Source organism: Pteropus alecto, unplaced genomic scaffold (genome assembly GCF_000325575.1).
Source record: "Pteropus alecto unplaced genomic scaffold, ASM32557v1 scaffold5301, whole genome shotgun sequence".
Classification (NCBI taxonomy): domain Eukaryota; kingdom Metazoa; phylum Chordata; class Mammalia; order Chiroptera; family Pteropodidae; genus Pteropus; species Pteropus alecto.
Window position 1 is genome coordinate 5656 of NW_006431525.1, and position 5742 is coordinate 11397.

The following is a 5742-nucleotide window of genomic DNA, read 5'->3' on the forward strand; positions in this document are numbered from 1 at the left end:
TTCATTTAGTCTTCAGATGATTCTCCAGGTTGATTGTTCTACAAGTTAGTTGTAATTTTAATGTGGTCATAGGAGGAGGCATACACAGCATTTACTTACTCTGCTATCTTGAATGAAACCTCTAAAATCTACAATTTCAAACCATGCAATTTTTAAATGAGCACAAGATTTAATTGGAAACATTATACTGGCCAAACAAAACATTTCTGCTGGCAGCATGTGACCTAGTTTTACATGCTTTGAAGTCATACATACCTGGATATAAATTCCCGCTTTACTATTTACCAGTTGTATGCTACTAGGGAAGATCTCTGAGCCTGTGTTTTCTCATCTGTAAAAAGGGAATAATAATAGTACTTACCTTATAGGGTTGTTGTGAGCATTAAATGAGATAATGGAAGTAAAAAGCTTAACAAAATAGACATAATGAGCTCTCAATAAAATCATGTCTAAACAGTATGGAGGTTCCTCAAAAAACTAAGAATTGATCTACCATATGATCCAGCAATCCCTCTACTGGGTATTTATCCCAAAGACTTGAAAACCCATATTCAAAAAGATATTCTCACATTGATGTTCACAGCAGCATTATTCACAGTGGCCAGGACATGGAAGCAACCGAAGTGTCCCATGATAGATGATTGGCTAAAGCTGTGGTACATATATACAATAGAATATTACTCAGCCATAAGAAGAGATGAAATACTGCCATTTGTGACAACCTAGATGGACCTTGAAATAATCATGCTAAGCGAAATAAGCCAGACTGAAAAAAGCTGAAAATCACATGATATCACTTATATGTGGGATATAAACCAAAAAGTAACAAATGAGCAGGACAAACAGAGAGTCAGGGACGTGGACTATAGTACAGTGGTTACCAGAGGACTATAGACTAATGGCTACTAGTGTATGGGGGAGGAGGGGGGAGATAGATGAGGTAAAAGGGGTCAAATATAGGGGAATAGGAAGAGGGTGAAGTGGGTAAAGGGGATCAAATATATGGTAGCTGAAGGAAATTGGACTTTGGGTGGTAAACACACAATAGAATATACAGATGTCAAATGATAATTTTCAAATCATAATAAAAACCATTATATCATGGTTACTGAATTTAAAAGTCATAAGATATATTTTTCTAGGCACATAGAAAGGAGGTGGACCTTTCAGATATTTGAAAATTCCTTAATATCTGGACTAACAGAATTCAGATGCATTATTATAACTGCTTCTACACTTTCTCTTTTGCCATATCAGACCTAATGAACATATGGAAAAGTCCACCACACAGTCGTGAAAGAATTAGTGTAAAAAGATAAAGATGATTATAACAAAAACACTCCCCAAAAGGTTAACAGTGAAATATCTAACAGAAATGACTATTTAGAAGAGCCATGATACACACCGTGGTTAAGAAAAATCCACGATTTTCCATGGAATAAACTACACTCTCTCTATATTTAAGTAGAGCTGGTAATGATTTCTCCATGATTAAAATGCTCAAAAGGTCAGCAGAAAGCCACAGGATCTAACACTTTTAGAGCCACGGGTCTTTTCACGACAAGCGAGGCAGCTCTGCGAAGAGCTTTGGGTTACGATGCTCAGGTGGTGCCCAGAAAGCTCAAGAGCAGCTTCTGTACCAAAGGATAACCTTCGTGGCCTCGGACACGGCGTGCTTGCCCATTTCTCTGGGCAGGGGCAGGCACATGGCCGTCTGAATGTCTCTGGAGGTCACGGTGCGCGCTGGTTGGAGAGAGCCAGGCGCGAGGCCTCTTCGGCGATGCACTCGAAGATGTCCTCCACGAACGAATCCATGACATTCAAGGTCTCCTGCAACAGGTTCAGGCCCTGGTGAACGTTCTTCAGAGACACATCGGCGGCGGGGGCTCCTCGGCTACTTCTGCTCCAGGATCTTTGGGGATGCCTCTGTGGCTCCCAGGTGCCCAGCAATACTTCAGAAGCCACAGAGGCAGGCTCACCCATGACAGAGGCCACTTCCCCACAGCTTGTCAGGAAAGACAATTGTGGCTGCTGTGAGGCGGTGGCTGATTTATAGTCGCTGCATTCTATACGTTATGGGCAGTCTCCACATCTGATTGGCTAAAATGCAATCCGGGGGCTTGTCGCTAAGTCAAACCATGTCGCACGTGATTTGAAAGGCTCCTGCTTGCCATTGCATCAATCAATCAGAGTGGGCATTCTTTGACTGCTGCTTGAAACATGCTACATAGGGCCAAAGGCCACCTGACAAGGTTAGCTGGCTGATGTTCCAACAGGGGGACATTGAAAAGGCTTCACGAAAAGCATCCAAATTGTAGAAATTTCCATTTTGGCTCCTTAAGAGAGTCTGACCTTCATAATCCAATTTATGACTGCTATCAGAATGACTTTGCCTCTTTGGGCCCCTTACTTCTAATCCAGAATCTACTGTTGTCCTGGGCTAAGCCACCGTGGTTGAGCAGGAATTCTCTGACGTGGTTGGCAGAGTGCTCCTGGAAATCAATGGACCTTGCTGACTAATCAGGAACTCCAGTTCTAATAAAAAAACGTCGGTTATTTGGGAAAGGGAGAAATAGCAAAGCTACAGCCTCCAAACAGAAATGGGAAAACATAAAGATATTGAAAGTACTTAAATATTTACCAAATTTAAAATTGTTTTCTTTACATTCTTTGGGTCCCCAGATGTATGACGCACACTTGAATTGGTAGATTAACGTAAGAGTCATAGTTTAAAGAAATATGTACATATATATTTCTCTTAGGGGAGAAAAAAGAGACATAAATGGGAAATACGTTAAAATTAGTAGCACGCGCCTTATCAAGGAGCTCAACGGTGAAAGGTAAAACTCTTTTCCTCTAAGATCAGGAATAAGAAAAGAATGCTCACTTTCGCCACACCTACCCAACACAGTACTGGAAATCCTAGCCAGAGCAATCAGGAAAGACAAAGAAATAAAAGGCATCCAAATAAGAAAGGAGGAAGTATAATTCTTCCCGTTTGCAGATGATATGATTTTATATTTAGAAAATCCTAAAGACCTCGCCCAAAACCTGCCAGAACTAATCCACTGATTCAGTAAAGTTTCAGGAAACAAAAGCAACATACAGACAACAGTTGCATTTTTGTACGCCGGCAAGAAAACATCTGAACGAGAAATAAAGAAAACAATCCCATTTACAACCGCATCAAAAGCAATAACATACTTAGGAATAAATCTAACCAAGGAGGTGAAAGATCTATGCAATGAAAACTATAAGACTTTGAAGAAAGAAATTAAAGAAGGCAATCGAATGGAACAGCATTGTTAATGGAAAGAAAGAATTAATATTGGTAAAGTGTCCATATTACACAAAGTCATATATAGGTTCAAAGCAATGCCTATCAAAATCCAATGCAGTTTTTCACAGAAAAAAATTTAAAATCCTAAAATCTGTATGAAGACCCCCACCCGCACGTGCGCGCGCGTGCACACACACACACACACACACACACACACACACACGCTCACCCAGTAGCCAAAGCAATCCTGAGAAGTTAGAACAAAGCTGGAAGCATCGCACTTTCTGATCTCAAACTGTGCTAAAATGCAATAAAATCAAAACGGTATGGTACTGGCATAAAAATAGACACCTGGAACAATGGAAAATAATAGGGCGCCCGGAAATAAACCCATTTATACAAGTCAGTTAATATAGACAAGGGAATCGGGAATACTCAAAGGAAAAGGAGAGTCCAAATGGTGTTGGGAAAACTGGATGACCACATACAGACGAATGAAATTGGATCCCCATCTTAGGCAACTCACAAAAAAATGAACTCAAACAGGTTAAGGACCTAAATGTAAGACTGGACCAATTAGAGTCTTCCTGGAATGTTCACCTCTAGTGACAGAAAGAGTAACAGGTGTGATTTTTCTGCTCGTTGTTTGTTTCTTGGACTGGTTTTATGCTTTTTAACCATAATTATTTAATAATATTAGTTTTCTAAAGCCGCCCTAAAATTTCCGGAGATTGGGCTCTTTAAACAAGATACATTAATTAGCTCAGATTTTGGAGGCTCAAAATGCAAATCCACGTGTCAACTGGTTGGTACCTTCAGAGTTCTGTGAAGGAAGCATCTGTTCCAGGCCACTCTCCTTACCTTGTGGATGGGGAAATCTCCCTATATCTGTCTGCGTTTTCTTCCGCATATACATGTCTCTGTGTCTAATTTTCTCCTTTTATGTGGAAACCACCCATTTTGCATTAAGACTCACTCTAATGAATACCTTTTAACTTGATTACTTCAGTGGAGACCTTATCTCCCAATATGATCTCATATGAGGTGCTGGTATTTAGGTCTTCGTCAGCGTACGAATTTTAAGGGGACACACTTCAACCCACAGGTGATATGGATTTGAGCTATCGGTGGGAATTTCTTCTTCCTCTTTCATAATATTAAGAAAACATTGATGACTGCTCGAGGGAGGAAATTAGGCCACCCTCCTTTCGTCTTTTCCCACAACTATTTGAATATCAAGTATTTTCATTTTGACGTTTTGTTTCTCCTACCTTTCTCTGTGAAGGGGGATGATATTATGTGATTTCAATCCTTAACAAGTATTAAGATTGCTTTAAACCTAAACGCTTTCTCAATTTCGTTATGTATCCCATTTGCACTTTAAAGTAAGTTGTAGTTTCCCCTTTTGATTAGGACGTAGAAACCTGTAGAGGATGTCACTCTCAGCCAAACAATGAGACAAAAATCTGGATAATCTACAGAAACCAAACTTTTCTTGAGTCCCTCAGAAGAGGAGCAGGATGGTACGGAGGAGACAAAACACAAAGACTACTTAACATCAGCAGAGCCTCATGAACTAAAGAGACAGGATGGGGGCAAACCTGGATTGTAGAGAGAGCTCCCTTGTGTAGTGCAGGAATGAAGGGGCGAGGGGGAGGTCAACGCCTTTTCAAAGAGGGAGTACAAAAGCCTGTTTCTTTCTGTCCAGTGGGCCCTTATACCTCCAGGGGTCTCCCTGGGATCATTAGAGTAAGGATTTAGGATAAATGAATCCCCTCATCAGGAATATTGATCAGAAATGTTGTTTGATGTAGAATAGCTATAATCAACAGAACAAGTAGTAACAAATGTTGGAGAGGATGTGGAGAAAATGGAACCCTAATACACTGCTGGTGGGATTAGATGTCCAGCACACTTCACCCCCATGCCAATGCCATCCTGCTCCAGATCTTAACTCGGAAATAAAGACAATTGAGAAAAATAAATACTCATAACGGACATCATGTTAAAGGAATTTGTAAAGAAGAATGTAATTTAGGAAGAAGGAAAAAGATCAGAGCTAGTCGATCTGAAATGCATGTAGAAATAGTAGTAAAATAAATAATAGCAAATAGAGGTAAATGAAGAATAATGATTATATATAACAGTTACAGTAATTGATGATAGCTACTTTGAAGAATCAAGTAAATGAGATATAACTAAGTAATATAATTATACATCACATGGATGATGAGATTGTCCAAAGAGCACAGCTCATGTGCTGCTCTCCACCGGCTCAGTCAGTATTGGACCTCCAGGCCCTAAGCCACAGACTTTGGCCCTAAGAGTGGGAGGGTGACCAAGGATGAACCAATAAGAGCACTCTTGAAAGGTTAAGCCTTGAGGATTGTGGAGGAAATTGGTGTGGTTTCTTTCCTCTTTCCTCCTCCTCCTCCTCTTCCTTTTCCTCTCTCTCTCTTCCT